Raw genomic sequence first — 26,909 nt, 5'->3', positions numbered from 1 at the left:
GAAATAATCCATCTTAATTTGAGTTGAGTTTGTCTTCAAAATCTCACAAAATTTCTATTCAAAACAATCGAACCGAAATCGGTTTGAATTGATATTGAAAAATATTATCCAATTGATATTCAAAATAATCAAACTGAAATTTGTTTAAGTTGGTTTTAAAAATCTCATCAAATGGCAAATTTATATTCAAAACAATCTAACTGAAATTGGATTTAGTTGATCTTGAAAAATCTTATCCAATTGATATTCTATATAATCGAATTTGTTTGAGTTGGTTTTAAAAATCTCAACAAATTTCTATTCAAAACAATCTAACTGAAATTGGGATGAGTTGATCTTGAAAATCTAACAGAATATATATTTAAAATAATCGAATCAACTCGACATGACTATAAATCGGAAAAAAATAGTGCAAGTCTTAGTTCGTAGAATACTGTAAATGCATGGTCGTTGTATTATTATTATTAACATCAGACTTTCAATTTATAAAATACGTATTTCATATTAAGGTTATTTGCAAAAGTGGTTCAGATGACAAGATAGTGATTGGGTAATAAAGAAGATGATATTTATAGCTTTACGTGAAAGATACTTATATAAGTAATAGCAGAAGTTTATAATACACTCTTATGAGAGAAGTGTCCATTGAAATGAAACAATACACCTTACTAAACTCAAGGAGCTTTTCAAAAGGCGCGAATTTCCCGTCAAACCGCGTCATGGGTCGAAATTTAAACGATGCAAAATGTAAACATTAAATCGGTTAGGGTACTGATGTCCAAATGGACGATCTTAATTGTTAGTAATATCAAAAGTGACATAATTACCAAAAGTGTGACAATCCCTGTACTTTCGTACGCTAAAGGTTTAATGAATGCTCGACTCGAGATCGACCACATAAAAGACTATTAATGTCGTCCTTTCTGGTTCTTTTTTTAGTCTCTGGTATTATATCGTAGGTAGATGGCGATAGCGTCTCCACAGAACGACCAAAAAACAAAAAATTCAGTAGCTTTGATCAGTGCTACTTAATTCTGCCGTTATTCACTAGGAGGTGTTATTTGTTGGTTTTAACTTCCTTCCCTCCCCAAGGCATACTTTCTCTTCTCCCCTCCCAACTTGTATTTCGCTCGTAACATTCATTAAGAAAGAGGGTCGATTGACACACTTTTGGTAATTATGTCACTTTTGGTAATATGGAGATTCGAGTTTCAAAATGTTTGAGTGTAAAATATACCAAATTTCTTAACCCCTGGCGTAGGGATATTTAATAATAATAATAATATTTATAAACCATATTATCCCTTCTGTAAATATTGACGATGGCATTATATTAAACGACGTGTTATTATACTTCAGGTAATAAAGATTCCCAAGTTTGTAACATCGTATGGGTTTTATTGGACTTATTCATAAGCGAGGTATTCCCGAAAGAGTGATTTCGGGAACTTTGTTAACTACGTGACTTTTTTTGTAGGGAACCCTCCCCCCCCAGGGAACCCTCCCCCCCCCCCCTTTGCTCCGAACTTCGGGGCCATCAAAGTTCACTAACTTGATCCGACCTGAGTGTATATCATTGCGTAATATATTTAGGCCGCTAGTATTATTCGATTATTTAACGCGGACGTCACCGAGGTTTCGGGGACCTACTTGTCCGCTACGATTATAGCTTGATATAAATTAGAGAACGCGAAATACATCGGGAAAATCATACTTTGTCAGAGCAATTCCTAAGCCTAACGACGTCCAGCGGAAATGGCACGACAAAGTTTCGTATTCTAGGACGTTTTCTCCAAACGTTTTCCGCGAAACTTAACCTCTGAAATCTAGAGAACCGCGACCTTCGACATTTTATATATATATCCTCTGAATAATGAAATAACGGAGAGGTTAAGCCACCGGTCTTTGAACGGAAACGTGAACTGCGAGTGTATAGGAACTTTTACATGTGCCGAACTTAAACTCACTAATATCGATAAACAATGGAATGTAAGCGGAAAACATTGTAATGTAATGATTTTTTCAATATAGAGGTCCTTTCGTACAATAATTACAAATACGTAGAATTCTTTTGGATTCGTAAAAAAAGTATAAGACAGTTTCTACAAGATAATTTAATGATTTATCAATTTGATTTTTCCCTGATTTCCACAGTGTTCCAAAGATCCCAAATTTTGGCAAAAATTCAAAAATGATTCTTTGCAAATAAAATTTATATTTTTGTAATAAGGAAATAATGGAGAGTGACACAGCAGCAAAAATATTTAGCTGTGACCCCTAGCGGTCAAGTTACCTTCCCTGAAAGAGCAAAGCAAATTTAGAACGCGGAAAAAAAATCACAGTAACAAGTTATTTCAAACAATAGTTACAACTAGTTAATAATAATAATAATAATAATCAGCTAGGCTAATACCCTTGGCACCACCTTAGGCCTAAGTCATCAAGCGACTTTTATAGCCTTTAATTCAGGTGGTCGGGTTACAATGCATAGGAGGGTGGTGGCAAGCCCTGCATGCCACGCGATCGAGCCAACAGCTCCCTACACTAACTATTACCGTTAACCTCAACAAGTTTAAGGGTTGGAAAAGGCAATTTTGCGGATATCTATAATATTTCCAACGTTAATTAGTAAACGTTATAATTAGTCCATTTAACAGTTTTTTAGGTTTCCTTTTGCTACCTTAGGATAAAGTTGGGTTTTTAAAATTTTGAGAATATTATGGAAAAACTAGGCTAAAAACGCCATATTTAGGGCTGTGCGATTAGTGGTTTTAGGCAATCGAGTCGGTTATCGAGTATCAATTTTTTTTCATCGAGTATTCGAGTCGAGTAATTTTGAAGTACTGGATTAAGGGACAATTTTCTCTTATTCGAGTCGAGTAACTAAAAAAAACCTCGAGTAATATTTTTAATGAGTCGGGGTATCGAGTACTTGATTAGGAGCTGGTTTTATTCAAGAAATTATGAAATTAAATTTAAAAGGAGTTTAAAGTAACTTTCAATGCTGAAAAATATTGCTTTAATTTAAATGAACCACAGTTTCCACAACTTTGTAGGTACCGTTCATTGCCCCCAAAACGTTTTAAAAACCCCTCTTTGAACTTTGAAGCAACGAGGATAGAAAAAACTAATACTCGACGAGTTTAGAGAGAAGCTCGAGTAATCGAATATGCAATTTTTTAGTACTCGGCAATCGACTAGTATTCTCCAATTACTTCTTCGAGATCGAGTTCGAGTACTCGATCTCAAAAGAAACCGAATACTCGATTATGTTCGAGTATTCGCACAGCCCTAGCCACATTTGATTAAAAATTGTATTAGCTGGCAATGAAAGGAATGCTTAATCAATTGGGTAAAACTAATTTACAGACGTAAATTAAAAGTAAATAAAGTTCCCTGAAAGAAAAGAAAAAAAGTTTCAATATTTTAAACGTATTTTATCTTTTTAATGAAAGACTCTTAAAAAAGAGAGCTGAAATTTAATTTAATATCTTAAAATTTGTTAACTATAAAACTGGTAATGAGTATTTATCTGATAATATTTTTTTATGTGCCCTAGCGATTACTGCACTTTCTCTAAAGGTTGCGGCGGAAAACTTAAAAAACTGTTAAATGGACTAATTGTAACGTAAACTAATAAACGTTGCAAATCACCACGTTAATTTCCATAGAAAAACAAACAGTTTTCAATCCGATATGTTGTCGTTGTCATCGTTTTTCTGTATTGGGCAGGTATAACCGTGTAATTGATAATTTAATTGCAATGACTTTTGAAACTGGACTGTAAACTCTCCATTTCTACATATAAATTAGCACGGCGATTTTTTTCCACACGAGCTTGATTGAACAGTACGTCAACTGTGAGGTGGTTGTTTCGCTAATATTTAAATTAATAGCTCAGTTATTTCACTGTGAAGTCTACAAACGAAAAATCGTCCTTCCAAATGGTTTGTTCCCGATTTTAAAGAAAAAATTGGAAACGTAGTATCTTATTGTAAATAAATTGCTTACTCTGGAGGGAAAACCATAAAATTATTGCATCCATTGTGGATAAACACGAGCCTTTATTGAGCAATTCTCCTTTTATTAAATTGGGGAAAATTATAGGTTCCTGCGGGTAAACATTTTCGCAGTCCACCAGTCGTAAAATCGGAGGAGCTGTAATCAGTTTGGAGCGCTGATAAGGGAAAGGAAACTCGGTGTATATATTAGCGGCGTATTTGCTAGGGTGCCGAAGGAAAGATAGTTTTATTTGCGCTAATCGAAATAAATAGGCCTTCGCTTCGATGTTTCGTTCCATCTGTTTTCATTCCAATTTTAGAGTTTCACAAATTCGTCCCGAAGTTACAGTTTCCCATTTTTAATCAGGCGACATCTAAGATGTCCACGCGAATTATACTCTGGTAAAATAGCCAAATTTTATAAATTTCGGTTTGTTTGACACCATTGTCAATATGGCTCCCAGGGTATTGACGGAGAGTAAATAGAGGGCTTCGTCGTTGTCTGTTCTATGAATATGGAGCCCTCTAACTAGGGGGCTGGCGGATAAACTTAAAAGCGCAATTTTAGCATTATTTTAATTACATTAAATTAATATTATTCATAATTAAATAAAATGAAACTAATATTTTTAATAATTAAATAAAATGAAACTAATATTTTTAATAATTAAGTAAAATGAAACTAATATTTTTAATAATTAAATAAAATGAAACTAATATTTTTAATAATAAAATAAAATGAAACTAATATTTTTAATAATTAAATAACATAAAACTAATATTATTAATAATTAAATAACACGAAACTAATATTTTTAATAATAAAATAAAACGAAACTAATATTTAATAATTAAATAACACGAAACTAATATTTTTAATAATAAAATAAAACGAAACTAATATTTAATAATTAAATAACATGAAACTAATATTTTTAATAATTAAATAACATGAAACTAATATTTTTAATAATTAAATAACATGAAACTAATATTTTTAATAATTAAATAAAATGAATTTAATATTATTAATAATTAAATAAAATGAATTTAATATTATTAATAATTAAATATAATGAATTTAATATTATTAATAATTAAATATAATGAATTTAATATTATTAATAATTAAATATAATGAATTTAATATTATTAATAATTAAATATAATGAATTTAATATTATTAATAATTAAATAAAATGAAATGATATGCTTTTATTTAAAGTGCCCAACATCAGTTACGTATTGAACCAACAAGGCTGTACACACAGTGGGTAAAAATTACAAATAAAACAATGGATTATTCGTGGAGTTTGAAATATTTAGAAATGTATACACTTATATGAAATTAATATTATTAAGAATTAAATGAAATTAATATTATTAAGAATGAAACTAAATTAATATTATTAAGAATGAAATGAAATAAATATTATTAAGAATGAAATGAAATTAAATAAATATTATTAAGAATGAAATGAAATTAAATAAATATTATTAAGAATGAAATGAAATTAAATAAATATTATTAAGAATGAAATGAAATGAAATGAAATGAAATAAATATTATTAAGAATGAAATGGAATGAAATAAATATTATTAAGAATGAAATGAAATTAATATTATTAAGAATGAAATGAAATTAATATTATTAAGAATGAAATGAAATTAATATTATTAAGAATGAAATGAAATTAATATTATTAAGAATGAAATGAAATTAATATTATTAAAAATGAAATGAAATCCATATTATTAATAATTAAATAAAATGAAATGAAATCAATATTATTAATAATTAAATAAAATGAAATGAAATCAATATTATTAATAATTGAATAAAATGAAATGAAATTAATATTATTAATAATTAAATAAACTGAAATTAAATTAATATTATTAATAATTAAATAAACTGAAATTAAATTATATTAAATTATATTAATAATTAAATAAACTGAAATTAAATAAACTGAAATTTAATTAAATTGTATTAATAATTAAACGATGTGAAATTAAAATGATTAAGAATTAATATTATTATAAAGAATGACGTTAAATGAATATTATTATTAAGAATGAGGTACCGGGCTGACTTGGATATGTGTAAGGAGGGATGGAGCTTACTGTTAGAACGCGGATCGAATTGAGAGCAATTCTAAAAATCATCTCAACAGAGTCATTCTCCCGAAGTAGAAATAAATCTATTCTTGCTTTAACTTTTCTCGTCAAATGTTCAAGAACGTAGACGTCCATTGAAGCGCCGCACTATATTTTGTCTTTTCGGCAGCTTGTTTTCTTTTTGAGCGCAGACGGAAAAGCGGAAGGGTGGTAAGTCATGCCCCAAAGTAGCGAGCGTCTGTTGCCTTCGTGGCGGGCGTAGAACAAAAGAACCAGGAATAGAAAAGCGAAACGGAATATGCTTTCCTAGTTCAAAGTTCTTCAAACTTACAAATCGAAACAGCTTTGCCGAGACAGAGAGGGGGGGGGGGCAGGTTTCCCATTCCCTGAAAACGTGCCTTAAGCCCCAAGAAAACCAAATACGACCTTCATTTTCCTAAACTAAGTGCTATATACCACGTACCATAAGTAACGTAACACCAATAAGTTAACGGTATGTAGTGAATGTTGGGAGCAGTTGGTTCGCTTAGCATGAAGAGCTTGCCACCACCTTCCTACGCGTTGTAACCCGGCCACCTGACTTAAAGTTATTTTTAATGGTCGCTAGATGATTTGGGCCTAAAGTTCTACCTTGGGTATTAGCCTAGCTGATTATTATTATTATTATTATTATTATTAAGTTACAAAAATGATCACCGAACTGATTTTCAGACCTTATTAAACTACTCAGATCGGTTGCGTGTCCAAGTCGGAGCTGGCTTAGAGTGTCAGTGTCGAAAAAAGATTCGATCAGAAAATTAGTAATATAGGCACCACCTAAGGCCTAAGTCATCATGCGACTTTTGAAGCCTTAATTCAGGTGGCCGGGTTAAAATGCGTAGGGGGGTGGTGGCAAGCCCTGCATGCCACGAGATCGAGCCAACAGCTCCCTACACTAACTATTACCTTCTGTTATTATGTCATTTATCAAGTATGTAATCTCAGAAGTCTATACTATATCCCTAAAGTAAAGGTCTCTATATACTACTAAAGTGATTCGTTTGGAACGTGTTTTATCGTCGGCTTTCGTTGATTTTTCAAAATACACCAGGCAGTTTTACTTTCAAAAACTATTATTTTAGCAACGAATGGCTTAAAAATGAAAAAATATCCATACCCATTTTAGCAGTGACTAATATATTTGTTTGTAGTAGAGCACCCAATGAAACAAAAACTAATTTTTCATCCCACAGTGTGCCCCGAACCAGACTATTGTAATTTAAATTTTTACATCAACTGACGTACATTTCAGTAATAATACGGTATTTGCTTAGGCGTTTTGTAGATAAATTTCGTAAGATACTGGTTTTATTTTTATAGTTAGATACTATATACTTCTGGTAGTATTAAATTATATTACGGAAAGTGCGTATCCTTCTGAAGGCTAAATAGTTAAATCATTTATAACTTATAGACGCATACATCTGTCGTTAGAGATGTATTATATGCTTTTGATAATATCAAATTATATTGAAGAAAGCAGGTATCCTTTTGGGGGCTAAATAATGGAACGAAACCGTCAGATGCAAATGAACCATCCATTAAAAAGATGAGGCGTATGAATAAAAAGGTACGCGTGGCTTAATACCTTTTTTATCTCGCTTGCCTATCGATTTTTCAATTTTTATCGTTCATTTACGTTCGCGTTTCGAAATTTACTGACCAAGTGTAGTCCTCTTTCCCTTGCCGAAAATTGGTAAACGCCATTTTCAAAAATTTCGAAATCATTTCATTTCTCCAGTGTTCCTGAAACGCTACTTTTGCCATCAAAAGCCCAGAACAATGGCCAAAGTGGGAAGATATGGTGAACAGTGGGAAATTATGGAAAATATTGTAAAAGTGGGAATTTATGGAAAATATTGTAAAAAGTGGGAAAAGTGGGAATTTATGGAAAATATCGTTAAAAGTGGAAAAAAGTCGGAAATTAAGGAAAATATGGTGAGCAGTGGGAAATTATTTAAATTATGGTGAAAAGTGGCAAAAAATCGGAAATTATGGTGAATATAGTGGATAAAAAGTCGGAAATTATGGAAAATATGGTGAAAATTAGAAAACTAGGAAATTATGGAAAATATAGTGAAAACTGGAAAAAAGTGGGAAAATATGGCCAAAAGTGAAAAATAATGGTAAATAGTTGAAAATATGGTCTAAAGTGGAAAATAGTTATAACTATGCTGAAAAGTGGGAAATAGTGGGAAATATGGCAAAAACGGAAAATATGGTTAAACGTAAAACCGTGTGAAATATGGCAAAAGTGAAAAATAGTGGGAAAGAAATATCGCTAAAAACGACTAGTTTGAAATTCTCAAACGATTTATTTTAGAATAATAACATTATCCTTTAATTGACCATACTACAATAAAACTTTTAAAAAAATTTATAAAATCATTTATGGTTCACAATTCGGCACCCTTGACCAGTAAATTACTTATTGTCCAGGCTGGCAAAATCTTTACTATTTTTCATATGCATTTTTCAACAGTATTCTTCACGAAATATAAGTATACTAAGATTTGGCAATTACCCTTTTTTCCTGCTAAGCTACCTCAAAAACTTACTAATATACCGGTGTACCATGGTGAAATTAAATTTCCATATAATTATTATTGTTATTATTAATACTTTTTGTTTTAGCAAAACAATGTATATTCCACTTATTTTGTTATTACTTTTTGTTTTAGCAAAACAATGTATATTCCACTTATTTTGTTTCACCATTAGAATACTGAATTTGTGTACGTTTTCGTAATAGAAAAACTAAGTAAATCCCATATATTTGGTTTCGCCGCGGAATTGTTGAATATTTCGTTTAGACCAAACAATGTAATTCTGACTTAATAGGTACTTCCCTATAGTAAAACAAAGTACGAAGTATTTTAAGAAATAAATTAGACTAATTAAAACGAAAGCGATCAAATATAATAAATTTTGACTTTTGGCGTTTATAAGGTTTTGAAATTGAATAGCCGCGTACTTGGTTTAACTGCATTCAAAATAAGGCATTAGCTTTCAAGGTGGCGTCTTAGTTTTCGAGAGATTCTTATCACGTCGCTAAACAAACGCCGATCCATAAAACCTCTTTTATCTTAAAAGCAGCATCCGGATTTTAATGGCGCCCAAGTCCGTAAACTCTGAAAATTTGATGTCCCGAAACGTTCTACGAGTTTCAATAAGCCTTTTTATTTTTTTGAAATGATCGACAATTTAAGATGTTTCAATGCTTCGTACATGATCGAAAACTGAAGATTTTATTCGATATAGACTCGACAAGTATGAATTTATTCCTACTTGTAGGCACCACCGTAGGCTTAAGCCATCGAGCTAGTTTTAAAGCCTTCAATTTGGGTGGCCGGGTTACAATGCGTAGGAGGGTGGTGGCAAGCCCTTCATGCCACGCGAGCTAACAGCTACCTACACTTACTATTACCGTTAACCAAACCATTGTGACACGCGAGTGAATTTCTCTCAATTTCATTGGTCAAAACTGTCATTCAAACCGACTTAAACTGGGTTTTAAGCTCTAGTGCGGGGTAAAGCTACTAAGAAAATTTCATTCTTTAAAGTATTTCATATTTTGTATACTTTTACTAATCTAGGCTTATTTCAGTTTAGTAAATGTACAAGATGTAGTGTTAAGCCTGGTTTTCACTGGGCAAAAAAACAGCGGAATTGGCTTTCCGCGCCGTTTGCGGAAAAATAAAGCTTGCGATATTCCGCGAACAAGCGCGGAATGGAAGTTCTATTTTTCCGAATTTTTAAAACGCAACGCAATGTGCTAACCAATCAGTGAAGATCGTGCGTTGACGTCACTTGCTCACCACTCTCGGTTTGATTCAATTTGTTAGGCTTAAAAGCGACCCGTTTATTTTATAAACATTGTTATTGTAATTTAGTCAGTTTGTCACGATGACTTCTAAACAAACAAGTTGGCAAGCCAAAATATACCTCTCCTCGGAAGCATTGTCCCTAGTGGTATTAATTTCTCGAGATGACCCTCTAAGTTATATCTCTCCAATTCAGAGTTATTTACTAATAACGTGATCCCGGTTCAATCCCGCCCGGTATAAAATTTTAATTTGAATTAAAATAATTGAAACGAAACAACAGAGATTAATTTGTTCAGAATATTATAAATTAAGTAGTTACAACAATGAGTTAGATGAACTAGAACAACGCACAATTAAATTTAACCCTATTTACAGAATAATTTTATCAGTTAAATGTAATACGAAGCAAACTTTAATAAAAGAAATATCTACAGAGGGTTATTTGTATTTTTATCGCTTACGATATAACAACACAGAAAACCTTCTTTAAACCACTTCACACGAAAAAATGATAATTAAAGCCAACAATACCGCCCAAAAGCTCAACACAGTCAAAATTAAAATACAACTAGCGGTATTAATTTCTCGAGATGACCCTCAAAGTTATATCTCCCCAATTCAGAGTTATTTACTAATAACGTAATCCCGGTTCAATCCCGCCCGGTATAAAATTTTAATTTGAATTAAAATAATTGAGACGAAACAACCGAGATTAATTTATTCAGAATATTATAAATTAAGTAGTTACAACAGTGAGTTAGACGTACTAAAACAATGCACAATTGACTTTAACCCTATTTACGGTACAAGTTTAGCAGTTAAATATAATACGAAGCCAATTTTAATGAAAGAAATATTTACAGAGGCTATTTGTATTTTTGTCGCTTACGAAATACTTGCCGCATAGTTAACGCTCATTTCATTTCAACGTTCGCCCGATCAAGATACCGTAGATATCTGGTAGTGGACGACTCGTAGACTGTCGGAACCTGTTGACGTTGTGACACATACCGCATGAAAAAGACCAAAACCGTCCAATTTCCAATATCATATAATGACTCGCACACCCAGGATATCAATGACTGCATTAGGAATCGTAGATATCCAAATATCCACACCAACAAAAAACTTATTAACAAGAAGCGAAAAACTTACCATTCACAAAGCACAGAAAGCCACTTGACTAAACGTATATCAATAAATGACCGTAGAGGGAATAGTTAGGGTTCTTTATAAATAAACACAAACGAACCCAATTGATGAACTGCATTAAACATCTTAATCAGCCGAGAAAACGTTTATAAATAAATTACGACCGAGTTGAAAACCAGACCAACTCGATTTGTTAATAAATGAATTATTAAGCTTGAAAACCAATACGCTAAACCTAATAGATAAGAATATACGACTGAAAAAACTAAATAAATTACAAAAAACTAACGGGTTCTACCCTTTATCTTATCTGCTGACTGCGCTAAAACAAGATTTGACCATTAAATTTTTTGAAAATGCGACGTATACACTTTGAAGGTTCAGTCAAAAATTATCCTTTCCCAAACGTAAAGGTTCTCAAAACATTAATACACAAAAAATAAGTAAAAAGGTTCCTCCAAAAAATGAATCATTTTGCGGAAGAAGTAAATAATTTTAAAAGAATAAAAGATAAAACAAATATACAACCGCAAAAATAAAACGTCAAATAATAGAAGAAAAAAATCTTTAACTCCATTCATTAAAAAAACCCTAAACAAAAGTACCAAATTTAAATAAAGCAACTTATTATATTAAACAAGATTAAGTCTTTATAATTTTTTCGTAAAAAAACACATTAGGCCTTCACAATTTCATTCGCAAAAAAATTCAAGACTTTGTTAACTATTATGCTTACAATGAGTGTCTTATTTGCAGTGTAGCTTGAAGTTATCGTTGGTTCTGTGGTAGAGCGCTCGACTGCCTAACTGAATGACCCGGGTTCGAAACCTGGGTGACGCATTTGTTTTTAATCAAATGAGAAATCGCTAAATTAGAATTTCTTCGATGCAATAATTTAAATCTTTCACGAAATCTTGCTCTATTTCAATTAAACCAAAATTTCATGCTCTATTAAATACGCTTTCGATAAAGCTGAAGGTCTAATTTTCAATGAAACGTAATAAGTGTCGGTGGTTCTGTGGTAGGACGTCCGCCTGTCATACAGGCGGTCTCGGGTTCGAAACCCGCCCGATGCGATCGCAAATTGATACTAAGACGAATACCGTGAACAATTGGTGGAAACCCTGTCATTGGATGTTGAGAGGTAGCATTACACTCAACACTTGGTCCGTCCCAAAAGTCAATAAGAAAGAGTTGGAGAGTTACCACCCGTACATACACACCACAAACTCAACACCCACAAACGTCAAAACAGTAACACAACATTACCACCCTACACATAAACATTACAATAGCGAAATATCCAAACTACTGAATTAAACCTGTCGTGACGGCGAGCGTTGACGAAAAAAAAACCACCAAACCAACCCCTGCTGCAAATTAATCCGTTAACGCTCACCGTCCCACGGTAGTTTTGCAAACACGGTTTTTCGACTTTGTTCCCTAATTACTAGCAACTGCGAACGCAGAGATCTCGAGAAACTGCGTACGCAGTGATTACACTTTGCACCGAAAATGCGAACGCGTTCGCAGGCCTGACAGACCCACAGACCCACAGACCCACAGACAGACACGGTCGTTGTATAACCCCTCCTAGGGGACTTTGTCCCCTCGGAGAGGTAAAAAGAATGAATGAAGAAGAGGTTCGCGCTTCTCCTTATTTATAAGACAAAGCAAATAGAGGTTTTAAAAACCATGAAATGAAAGAAAATCGGTGGACTGCTATTGTAGCTATCTATGGCGTCCATTTTAATTCTGTGAGTCAGTAAAGATACAATTTTCAGCGCATGCGCTATCGAAACCTCCAAATAACAAACCTCTTGAAAAAATCCCCAGTGAAAACCAGTTGCCGAAAAGCCTTGGAAAATCCGCCGGAAATATATTTGCGTAAAACAGTTTCCGCCGTTTTTTAGCCTAGTGAAAACCAGGCTTTATTGCGCACATACAATTTTGCGTAGAAAAAAAACCCTAAATTCTAATATGAAAACTTTTGTGAAATAAGAATCGATAAGAAATATCGCGATATTTTAATGTGGGCAATCCGTCGATATCAGTTAAACTATAAGTAACATAAAATAATTTTTAGAAGTTTCATTTTGCCCAGGAATACTTCTGCGCAATTTTCCATACCAGAGTGACTGAGAAAAATCAAATCATATCAATAATATAAAAAATATACAGGTTGTCTGATTTTGCTCTGAAATCGCATTTTTTTCAAAAACTATAAAAAGTAGAGTTGTGAAATTTTAAAACGAGTTTCATGTTTTTCAAAAATTTATTTTTTGACCGGTAGGTGAATAGACGAAATCTTTCAATGAGAAATTTGTAGAGCATACTTGAAAACGTCCAAATAATGTTGGTTCGGTCGAAAAAGACGGATTGTTAATAAAGATATGAGGTCGCCGGGAGTAGTGGCTCACTCCTGTAATCCCAGGCGTCCGGGAGGCAGAGTTTGTGGATGGCCGTGTGAGGACGACCACTAATCCCCCAACGGGTGATTGTCATACTTCCGCCACGGGTGTCCCAACCCTATCCCCAAGTATCCCCCCGTTGTCGTGGCCGTAACACATATCTCGCACCTGTTTAATTAAATGGACGAGCGGACTGAATTGTCCCACCCCTTACAATCGCTCATAACGAGATTCTAAAAAAAAAAAAAAGATATGAGGTCATGAAAAATAGGAGGCAATAGCTTTTTCGGGCACTGTAAGAAAACCTATTAACGCTACAGGAGTAAGTGGTATTCACTATCTGAACAGAACACCAAATCGTAACACCATTCTCGGAGCGGTTAGAGATTTCAACCACCAATTCCAGGATCCGTGGAGTAGGTCGTCAAAACATGGACATGGAAGACACTGTCCTGGCTTACTTTGTCGCTTACCCTCAACGCAGTATCTGGAGTGCCAGTAATGACCATCCATTTCGAGTGACTCTTCAGCAAGCACTTAACGATGGTGATACGGAACTTCGATGACTTTTGTAACTGGCTGGGCATCATGCGTGATTTTCTTCATCTATTCTTCGTGTCCGATGAATGATGAATGTACGTTTTACAGTGATGGGATGATGTTAACCCACACTGGGGATTCAATCACAATCATCAAGTCCAATTTCTACTGAACGTATGGGCGGGTATGGCTGGTCCCCTCTTTTGCCACATCGTCTGAAAAGACAGAGCTGTTTGAAGCTCTTGCTGATCGAAGTAGCGAATGCGTTGGACGGCATTCCTCTGGTCCACTACCACCGGCTGTGGTTTCAGCATGACGGTGCGCCACCGAATTCGTAGGACGGCATTCCTCTGGTCCACTACCACCGGCTGTGGTTTCAGCATGACGGTGCGCCACCGAATTCGTAGGACGGCATTCCTCTGGTCCACTACCACCGGCTGTGGTTTCAGCATGACGGTGCGCCACCGAATTCGTAGGACGGCATTCCTCTGGTCCACTACCACCGGCTGTGGTTTCAGCATGACGGTGTGCCACCGAATTCGTTGGACGGCATTCCTCTGGTCCACTACCACCGGCTGTGGTTTCAGCATGACGGTGCGCCACCGAATTCGTTGGACGGCATTCCTCTGGTCCACTACCACCGGCTGTGGTTTCAGCATGACGGTGCGCCACCGAATTCGTTGGACGGCATTCCTCTGGTCCACTACCACCGGCTGTGGTTTCAGCATGACGGTGCGCCACCGAATTCGTTGGACGGCATTCCTCTGGTCCACTACCACCGGCTGTGGTTTCAGCATGACGGTGTGCCACCGAATTCGTTGGACGGCATTCCTCTGGTCCACTACCACCGGCTGTGGTTTCAGCATGACGGTGCGCCACCGAATTCGTTGGACGGCATTCCTCTGGTCCACTACCACCGGCTGTGGTTTCAGCATGACGGTGCGCCACCGAATTCGTTGGACGGCATTCCTCTGGTCCACTACCACCGGCTGTGGTTTCAGCATGACGGTGCGCCACCGAATTCGTTGGACGGCATTCCTCTGGTCCACTACCACCGGCTGTGGTTTCAGCATGACGGTGCGCCACCGAATTCGTTGGACGGCATTCCTCTGGTCCACTACCACCGGCTGTGGTTTCAGCATGACGGTGCGCCACCGAATTCGTTGGACGGCATTCCTCTGGTCCACTACCACCGGCTGTGGTTTCAGCATGACGGTGCGCCACCGAATTCGTTGGACGGCATTCCTCTGGTCCACTACCACCGGCTGTGGTTTCAGCATGACGGTGCGCCACCGAATTCGTTGGACGGCATTCCTCTGGTCCACTACCACCGGCTGTGGTTTCAGCATGACGGTGCGCCACCGAATTCGTTGGACGGCATTCCTCTAGTCCACTACCACCGGCTGTGGTTTCAGCATGACGGTGCGCCACCGAATTCGTTGGACGGCATTCCTCTGGTCCACTACCACCGGCTGTGGTTTCAGCATGACGGTGCGCCACCGAATTCGTTGGACGGCATTCCTCTGGTCCACTACCACCGGCTGTGGTTTCAGCATGACGGTGCGCCACATAATCAACTTGACGCTGTTGCAGTTCATTTCCTTCAGCGATGGAGTGGAAGGAACGGTCCCATTCGATAATCTCCAAGACTTTTTCCTCCGGGGCTTCATCAAGGAGCACGTTCACCAGATGCCTATTGCGAACCAGATAATTATTGATACCTTCCAACTTGTCACTCCCGATATGATACAGCGTTCGTTTCGAGACACGCTTCATCATGCATAAACATGTATTGCAGCAAACGGAGAAATAACCCGGCCACCTGAATTAATGGTTTTAAAAGTCACTTGATGACTTAGGCCTGTGGTGGTGCCTAGCTGATTATCAATTGAACCCACCTGTAATTTATTTTTTAATGGATTTGATTGAATAAAAAGATCAGTCTTTGGTACATTTGTGTTACGCTTAAAATAGGTTTTCTTACTGCGCTCGAAAAAGCTATTGCCTACGATGACCAACTTGTAATTTTTCATGACCTCATATCTTTATGACAAATTGGTCTTTTTCGACCGAACCAACTTAATTTGAACGTTTAAAGTATGTTCTACAAATTACTCGTTAACAGTTTGCGTATATCACCTATCAGTCAAAAAAATAAATTTCTGAAAAACATTAAAATCATTTTACGAAATTTCTGAAAATTATTAATTAAAAGGTTCCCTATGCCATACGTATACCCTGATAATTTTAAAACTCTACTTGTAATAGTGTTTGAGAAAATGCGATTTCAGAGCAAAATCAGACACCCGGTATATATAAAATAAACATCGTAATATTGATTTTCAAACGAATTTTAAAAACGTCCCAAAAGTTGAAATATTAAAAAAAAATACAAAACTGAAAATTGCGTGCATAGGCCAAGGACGCGTAAGTGACTTCCTGGAATCCTTAAACGTTGCAATCAGAAGTATAAAAAGTATATCTTTACAATCTCCCAAATGTTATTAAAGGGAACTTCATGTTTTTACCGCTAGGAGCTAGCTGTTTCTTCTAAACTTGAGGAAACGTATTATCATTGTTAGGGGTTCTCATTTCTATCTGTTAAAGAATATCTGATGTCCGCTTCTACATATTCTTGTTTTATATAAGTATCATTTGAAAGCAGAAACGCTACCATTTCCGCCCATGCCCGTTTCCGTTTAAATATTTGTCAACCAACCATTATCATTCCATGGTTCCCATTCCATTGGACATAGTTTTCGCATTTCCGAACATTCCCGGCCGTTCAAATTCCCGATCGTTCCCATTCGCGATCGTTCCCATTCCCGATCGTTCCCATTCCCGATCGTTCCTATTCCCGATCGTTCCCATTCGCGATCGTTCCCATTCCCGATCGTTCCCATTCGCGATCGTTCCCATTCCCGATCGTTCCCATTCCCGATCGTTCCCATTCCCGATCGTTCCTATTCCCGATCGTTCCCATTCGCGATCGTTCCCATTCCCGATCGTTCCCATTCCCGATCGTTCCTATTCCCGATCGTTCCCATTCCCGATCGTTCCTATTTCCTATCGTTCCCATTTCCGATCGTTCCCATTTCCGATCGTTCCCATTTCCGATCGTTCCCATTTCCGATCGTTCCCATTCCCGATCGTTCCCATTTCCGATCGTTCCCATTCCCGATCGTTCCCATTTCCGATCGTTCCCATTTCCGATCGTTCCTATTCCCGATCGTTCCCATTCCCGATCGTTCCTATTTCCGATCGTTCCCATTTCCGATCGTTCCCATTTCCGATCGTTCCCATTTCCGATCGTTCCCATTTCCGATCGTTCCCATTCCCGATCGTTCCCATTTCCGATCGTTTTCATTCCCGATCGTTCCCATTTCCGATCGTTCCCATTCGCGATCGTTCCCATTTCCGATCGTTCCCATTTCCGATCGTTCCTATTCCCGATCGTTCCCATTCCCGATCGTTCCTATTTCCTATCGTTCCCATTTCCGATCGTTCCCATTTCCGATCGTTCCCATTTCCGATCGTTCCCATTTCCGATCGTTCCCATTCCCGATCGTTCCCATTTCCGATCGTTCCCATTCCCGATCGTTCCCATTTCCGATCGTTTTCATTCCCGATCGTTCCCATTTCCGATCGTTCCCATTTCCGATCGTTCCCATTCGCGATCGTTCCCATTTCCGATCGTTCACGAAATTCCCAATCCCGATTAAAAGTATAGCGACCAGATTTCAAATCCATTTCCGACCATTCCCGAACTTAAAATTACCTTTACCAACGAGGGGTCAGACTTTTGGTTGCGGTAGTTTTTTAAGGATTTTCTGTCTTAGTCTATGATAAGTCTATGGGAGGAAAGTTCTAAGAGATGGGATTGGTTGATGGATTTTTACCCAACTTTTCTACGGGATTTTGTTAAATGTCCGACCCCTAAGCGAAAATACAATTTCCATCTGAATCCCGCCCATTGCCGACTGTATTTATGCAATTACTGTGGTAAACTTTAAAAAGAAAAACACATTCATTTCCTTTTTCTTATCTGATCGGATAAAATATGATGTTAACTGAATTCAAATTATCGCAATCACTTCGAACTGCAGTGTTATGTAGTTATACCAACGCTCCACCCCTTTTCAGGATTCGTCTTAATTTATGGTCTAGAGCACCATCTCTTGAACGGACTACGAAACATTATTTATATAAATTTATATTATTATATTATATTAATTATTAAAAATATACTATTTTTCATAAATTCGTTATATTTCATAAATATAGCAAATTAAACACATTTAATTCATATTATTTTGTGGTTTTTATATATTGAAATTCTACTCATTAATAATTAATAATTGATTAAAAAGTACTAATTTTAGATAAACAAAATTATCGTTACATCTAACAAATAGATCGAAATTTTAAAAAAATTGTATTTTTGAATGTTTCCATTATTAATACTTTCAATGTCGCTCAATAGATGGCGTCCTTTTACTTGTACAAAGATAAATAAAGTTCGTGAACCTACATGGAAAGTTCTCCCTTGCGTAAATATGTTCTTGACTACAGAATTTAGAATAATATTATGTTGTTTTCTTAGTAAATAATAAAAACATAAAAGGTTTTTCTATTTTAGTCTTAAACGACTGTTTTTAAAACGCATTACCTCTCGTCAAGTAAACATAACGATTATTTTCTGATCTGATATCTCCGATAAAAAACATTATAAATTCGTTTAAAGATAAGGAACACTTATCTGCAAACTGTTAAAAAATTCGTTAAAAAATCGTTTAAAATATTTGGTTAGAAATTTGTAAAAAAAATCGTTTAAAAAATCGGTAAACAAAACGGTTAAAAAATTTGGTTAAAAATTTGTAAAATAATCGTTTAAAAAATCTGTAAGCAAAAAAGGATAAAATATTTGTAAAAAAATCTATTAAAAAATGATTGATTAACAAATAATAAAAAATATATAAAAAATCGGTAAAATATTGGTTAAAAATGGTTAAATAAATTGTTTATAAAAACGGAAAAAATAGGTTAAAAGTTGTTTAAAAAAACGGAAAAAATAGGTTAAAAGTTGTTTAAAAAAACGGAAATAATAGGTTATAAATTTTTTTTTAAAACGGGAAAAATAGGTTAAAAATGACGTCACTGCCCCTCGCAATTAGTACCTCAATTTCAAAACACTGAATATTCCCTATAATAGAACTCGGAATTGTCGCAAAGTAGATTTCGTGTTAAAATCTGTCACGATTTTCGATACCAAAATAGTAGCGAACATTTTATTTTTTTTCAAATTATTAATATTTTATCGGTTAGTAGGGGGCGAGGGTGGGAGAGTTAATAGTCAAAGTACGGGTCACGTGACCGGGATATTACGTAGTCTACCTACTCGGCGAGTAATGGATCATGCAAGAAGCTCATTTAGGCGCGTGTTTCTTCGCTTGTTATACAGTTTGTAATTTGAGGGCGTCGTTGCGTGGATCGAGCTCGGAAATCTCCCAAAGCCCCGTTCTCATCGCCGTTAGTCTGGCGCGGATTAGAACTAACAGTCGTCGCCTTATAGCCGTAGCGACAGCTTCCAAACGACGCTTAATACCATCATAAGTAACGTCATATGATAAATAACGTGATAATAGAAAGTACGACACAATGCCTATTGTTTAAATGCTAATTTTCCGATTGAAGCTTCTGACACGTTTCCTATTGTTTAAATACTAATTTTCAAATCGAAGCTTCTGACACGTTCCCTATTATTTAAATACTAATTTTCCGATCGAAGCTTCTGACACGTTCCCTATTGTTTAAATACTAATTTTCCGATCGAAGCTTCTGACACGTTTCCTATTGTTTAAATACTAATTTTCCGATCGAAGCTTCTGACACGTTCCCTATTGTTTAAATACTAATTTTCCGATCGAAGCTTCTGACACGTTCCCTATTGTTTAAATACTAATTTTCCGATCGAAGCTTCTGACACGTTCCCTATTGTTTAAATACTAATTTTCCTATCGAAGCTTCTGACACGTTTCCTATTGTTTAAATACTAATTTTCCGATCGAAGCTTCTGACACGTTCCCTATTATTTAAATACTAATTTTCCTATCGAAGCTTCTGACACGTTTCCTATTGTTTAAATACTAATTTTCAAATCGAAGCTTCTGACACGTTCCCTATTGTTTAAATACTAATTTTCAAATCGAAGCTTCTGACACGTTCCCTATTATTTAAATACTAATTTTCCGATCGAAGCTTCTGACACGTTCCCTATTATTTAAATACTAATTGATTGCGTAATAAGATAACTTTTTTTTATAATTCTGATCGTTTTTATATTTTGTTACTAAGTATGGCACTTCCTATTCTCCCAACGATTGAAGAACCAGCCAAGTCTTATTGAAAATTGAAACGCTTTCCAGAGTTTAATTTGGCGAAATAATGATAAAAATCAAAATTTACATTTAACATCATAACCTATCATTAACCGAAGTCTTCCAGTGTCATACTTATATTATTATGTTACTTATGAGAGGATGTAGGAAAGAAACGAAGTCAACGTTCCTTGAAATTTAATATTCTTCCAAAACAGCGCAACGACCACTCTTATAGCCAAGATTTAAATTATGTTTGGGAAAATTACTTCGCCATCTATGTTACAGGCAATTACAGCCCGACTGGAAGCTAATTTCGGAAACGCAAAGGAAACTTTGGACGTTATTAAAACTAATTATTTTTTTCATTGATGTGAAGGAGGAGCTCAAATGTCGTGTTGAAATGGTACTTATTATTTTTGGGTGGAGTTGACTTCAGTTCATGGTAAAATTACGCAACGGTTAGCCGCTAATGAATTTAAAAACCGAATGGGAACGATCGGGAATAGGAACGATCGGGAATGGGAACGATCGGGAATGGGAAACGAAATTAACCGAACCAATAAGGGAGAAACTATAAACGAAAAGTAACCGAACCAATAAGGTATAAACTAGAAACGAAATTAACCGAACCAATAAGGTAGAAACTATAAACGAAATTACTCGAACCAATAAGGTTGAAACGAAATTAACCGAACCGATATGAAAGAAACGAAATTAACCGAACTAATAAGGTATAATTTAACCTAACCGAACCGATAAGGTAGAATTTAACCTAACCGAACCTATAAGGTAGAAACGAAATTAACCGAACCGATAAGGTAGAAACGAAATTAACCGAACTGATAAGTTAGAAATGAAATTAACCGAACTGATAAGGCACAAACGAAATTAACCGAACCTATAAGGTAGAAACGAAATTAAGCGAACTGATAAGGTAGAAACTAAATTAACCGAACTGATAAGGTACAAACGAAATTAACCGAACCGATAAGGGAGAAGCTATAAACGAAAAGTAACCGAACCAATAAGGTATAAACTATAAACGAAATTACTCGAACCAATAAGGTTGAAACGAAATTAACCGAACCGATATGAAAGAAACGAAATTAACCGAACTAATAAGGTATAATTTAACCTAACCGAACCTATAAGATAGAAACGAAATTAACCGAACCGATAAGGTAGAATATAACCTAACCGAACCTATAAGGTAGAAACGAAATTAACCGAACCGATATGAAAGAAACGAAATTAACCGAACTAATAAGGTATAATTTAACCTAACCGAACCTATAAGGTAGAAACGAAATTAATCGAACCGATATGAAAGAAACGAAATTAACCGAACTAATAAGGTATAATTTAACCTAACCGAACCTATAAGGTAGAAACGAAATTAACCGAACCGATAAGGTAGAATATAACCTAACCGAACCTATAAGGTAGAAACGAAATTAACCGAACCGATATGAAAGAAACGAAATTAACCGAACTAATAAGGTATAATTTAACCTAACCGAACCTATAAGGTAGAAACGAAATTAACCGAACCGATAAGGTAGAAACGAAATTAACCGAACTGATAAGGTAGAAACGAAATTAACCGAACCAATAAGGTAGAATATAACCTAACCGAACCTATAAGGTAGAAACGAAATTAACCGAACCGATAAGGTAGAAACGAAATTAACCGAACTGATAAGGTAGAAACGAAATTAACCGAACCAATAAGGTAGAATATAACCTAACCGAACCTATAAGGTAGAAACGAAATTAACCGAACCGATATGAAAGAAACGAAATTAACCGAACTAATAAGGTATAATTTAACCTAACCGAACCTATAAGGTAGAAACGAAATTAACCGAACCGATAAGGTAGAATATAACCTAACCGAACCTATAAGGTAGAAACGAAATTAACCGAACCGATAAGGTAGAAACGAAATTAACCGAACTGATAAGGTAGAAACGAAATTAACCGAACCAATAAGGTAGAATATAACCTAACCGAACCTATAAGGTAGAAACGAAATTAACCGAACCGATATGAAAGAAACGAAATTAACCGAACTAATAAGGTATAATTTAACCTAACCGAACCTATAAGGTAGAAACGAAATTAACCGAACCGATAAGGTAGAATATAACCTAACCGAACCTATAAGGTAGAAACGAAATTAACCGAACCGATAAGGTAGAAACGAAATTAACCGAACTGATAAGGTAGAAACGAAATTAACCGAACCAATAAGGTAGAATATAACCTAACCGAACCTATAAGGTAGAAACGAAATTAACCGAACCGATATGAAAGAAACGAAATTAACCGAACTAATAAGGTATAATTTAACCTAACCGAACCTATAAGGTAGAAACGAAATTAACCGAACCAATAAGGTAGAATATAACCTAACCGAACCTATAAGGTAGAAACGAAATTAACCGAACCGATAAGGTAGAAACGAAATTAACCGAACTGATAAGGTAGAAACGAAATTAACCGAACCAATAAGGTAGAATATAACCTAACCGAACCTATAAGGTAGAAACGAAATTAACCGAACCGATATGAAAGAAACGAAATTAACCGAACTAATAAGGTATAATTTAACCTAACCGAACCTATAAGGTAGAAACGAAATTAACCGAACCGATAAGGTAGAATATAACTTAACCGAACCTATAAGGTAGAAACGAAATTAACCGAACCGATAAGGTAGAAACGAAATTAACCGAACTGATAAGGTAGAAACGAAATTAACCGAACCAATAAGGTAGAATATAACCTAACCGAACCTATAAGGTAGAAACGAAATTAACCGAACCGATAAGGTAGAAACGAAATTAACCGAACTGATAAGTTAGAAATGAAATTAACCGAACTGATAAGGCACAAACGAAATTAACCGAACCTATAAGGTAGAAACGAAATTAAGCGAACTGATAAGGTAGAAACTAAATTAACCGAACTGATAAGGTACAAACGAAATTAACCGAACCGATAAGGGAGAAGCTATAAACGAAAAGTAACCGAACCAATAAGGTATAAACTATAAACGAAATTACTCGAACCAATAAGGTTGAAACGAAATTAACCGAACCGATATGAAAGAAACGAAATTAACCGAACTAATAAGGTATAATTTAACCTAACCGAACCTATAAGGTAGAAACGAAATTAACCGAACCGATAAGGTAGAATATAACCTAACCGAACCTATAAGGTAGAAACGAAATTAACCGAACCGATATGAAAGAAACGAAATTAACCGAACTAATAAGGTATAATTTAACCTAACCGAACCTATAAGGTAGAAACGAAATTAACCGAACCGATAAGGTAGAATCGAAATTAACCGAACTGATAAGGTAGAAACGAAATTAACCGAACCAATAAGGTAGAATATTACCTAACCGAACCTATAAGGTAGAAACGAAATTAACCGAACCGATAAGGTAGAAACGAAATTAACCGAACTGATAAGGTAGAAACGAAATTAACCGAACCAATAAGGTAGAATATAACCTAACCGAACCTATAAGGTAGAAACGAAATTAACCGAACCGATAAGGTAGAAACGAAATTAACCGAACTGATAAGGTAGAAACGAAATTAACCGAACCAATAAGGTAGAATATAACCTAACCGAACCTATAAGGTAGAAACGAAATTAACCGAACCGATAAGGTAGAAACGAAATTAACCGAACTGATAAGGTAGAAACGAAATTAACCGAACCAATAAGGTAGAAACTATAAACGAAATTACTCGAACCAATAAGGTTGAAACGAAATTAACCGAACCGATATGAAAGAAACGAAATTAACCGAACTAATAAGGTATAATTTAACCTAACCGAACCTATAAGGTAGAAACGAAATTAACCGAACCGATAAGGTAGAAACGAAATTAACCGAACTGATAAGGTAGAAACGAAATTAACCGAACCAATAAGGTAGAATATAACCTAACCGAACCTATAAGGTAGAAACGAAATTAACCGAACCGATAAGGTAGAAACGAAATTAACCGAACTGATAAGGTAGAAACGAAATTAACCGAACCAATAAGGTAGAATATAACCTAACCGAACCTATAAGGTAGAAACGAAATTAACCGAACCGATAAGGTAGAAACGAAATTAACCGAACTGATAAGGTAGAAACGAAATTAACCGAACCAATAAGGTAGAATATAACCTAACCGAACCTATAAGGTAGAAACGAAATTAACCGAACCGATAAGGTAGAAACGAAATTAACCGAACTGATAAGGTAGAAACGAAATTAACCGAACCGATAAGGTAGAAACGAAATTAACCGAACTGATAAGGTAGAAACGAAATTAACCGAACCAATAAGGTAGAATATAACCTAACCGAACCTATAAGGTAGAAACGAAATTAACCGAACCGATAAGGTAGAAACGAAATTAACCGAACTGATAAGGTAGAAACGAAATTAACCGAACCAATAAGGTAGAATATAACCTAACCGAACCTATAAGGTAGAAACGAAATTAACCGAACCGATAAGGTAGAAACGAAATTAACCGAACTGATAAGTTAGAAATGAAATTAACCGAACTGATAAGGCACAAACGAAATTAACCGAACCTATAAGGTAGAAACGAAATTAAGCGAACTGATAAGGTAGAAACTAAATTAACCGAACTGATAAGGTACAAACGAAATTAACCGAACCGATAAGGGAGAAGCTATAAACGAAAAGTAACCGAACCAATAAGGTATAAACTATAAACGAAATTACTCGAACCAATAAGGTTGAAACGAAATTAACCGAACCGATATGAAAGAAACGAAATTAACCGAACTAATAAGGTATAATTTAACCTAACCGAACCTATAAGGTAGAAACGAAATTAACCGAACCGATAAGGTAGAATATAACCTAACCGAACCTATAAGGTAGAAACGAAATTAACCGAACCGATATGAAAGAAACGAAATTAACCGAACTAATAAGGTATAATTTAACCTAACCGAACCTATAAGGTAGAAACGAAATTAACCGAACCGATAAGGTAGAAACGAAATTAACCGAACTGATAAGGTAGAAACGAAATTAACCGAACCAATAAGGTAGAATATTACCTAACCGAACCTATAAGGTAGAAACGAAATTAACCGAACCGATAAGGTAGAAACGAAATTAACCGAACTGATAAGGTAGAAACGAAATTAACCGAACCAATAAGGTAGAATATAACCTAACCGAACCTATAAGGTAGAAACGAAATTAACCGAACCGATAAGGTAGAAACGAAATTAACCGAACTGATAAGGTAGAAACGAAATTAACCGAACCAATAAGGTAGAATATAACCTAACCGAACCTATAAGGTAGAAACGAAATTAACCGAACCGATAAGGTAGAAACGAAATTAACCGAACTGATAAGGTAGAAACGAAATTAACCGAACCAATAAGGTAGAAACTATAAACGAAATTACTCGAACCAATAAGGTTGAAACGAAATTAACCGAACCGATATGAAAGAAACGAAATTAACCGAACTAATAAGGTATAATTTAACCTAACCGAACCTATAAGGTAGAAACGAAATTAACCGAACCGATAAGGTAGAAACGAAATTAACCGAACTGATAAGGTAGAAACGAAATTAACCGAACCAATAAGGTAGAATATAACCTAACCGAACCTATAAGGTAGAAACGAAATTAACCGAACCGATAAGGTAGAAACGAAATTAACCGAACTGATAAGGTAGAAACGAAATTAACCGAACCAATAAGGTAGAATATAACCTAACCGAACCTATAAGGTAGAAACGAAATTAACCGAACCGATAAGGTAGAAACGAAATTAACCGAACTGATAAGGTAGAAACGAAATTAACCGAACCAATAAGGTAGAATATAACCTAACCGAACCTATAAGGTAGAAACGAAATTAACCGAACCGATAAGGTAGAAACGAAATTAACCGAACTGATAAGGTAGAAACGAAATTAACCGAACCGATAAGGTAGAAACGAAATTAACCGAACTGATAAGGTAGAAACGAAATTAACCGAACCAATAAGGTAGAATATAACCTAACCGAACCTATAAGGTAGAAACGAAATTAACCGAACCGATAAGGTAGAAACGAAATTAACCGAACTGATAAGGTAGAAACGAAATTAACCGAACCAATAAGGTAGAATATAACCTAACCGAACCTATAAGGTAGAAACGAAATTAACCGAACCGATAAGGTAGAAACGAAATTAACCGAACTGATAAGGTAGAAACGAAATTAACCGAACCAATAAGGTAGAAACTATAAACGAAATTACTCGAACCAATAAGGTTGAAACGAAATTAACCGAACCGATATGAAAGAAACGAAATTAACCGAACTAATAAGGTATAATTTAACCTAACCGAACCTATAAGGTAGAAACGAAATT

At 35.3% G+C, this 26,909-nt stretch overlaps 1 protein-coding gene across 2 annotated transcripts in view; it reads left to right on the top strand.

Moving 5' to 3' along the window:
* LOC149948915 (5'-3' exonuclease PLD3-like) overlaps positions 1-26,909 on the top strand; it is a 123,316-nt gene that overhangs the window by 960 nt on the left and 95,447 nt on the right. The gene's annotated exons all lie outside the window — the stretch shown is intronic.

Source organism: Leiobunum rupestre, chromosome 4 (genome assembly GCF_980474605.1).
Source record: "Leiobunum rupestre chromosome 4, qqLeiRupe1.1.hap1, whole genome shotgun sequence".
NCBI lineage: Eukaryota > Metazoa > Arthropoda > Arachnida > Opiliones > Sclerosomatidae > Leiobunum > Leiobunum rupestre.
The sequence above is the reverse complement of the archived record's forward strand: the minus strand, read 5'-3'. Positions and strand labels throughout refer to the sequence as shown.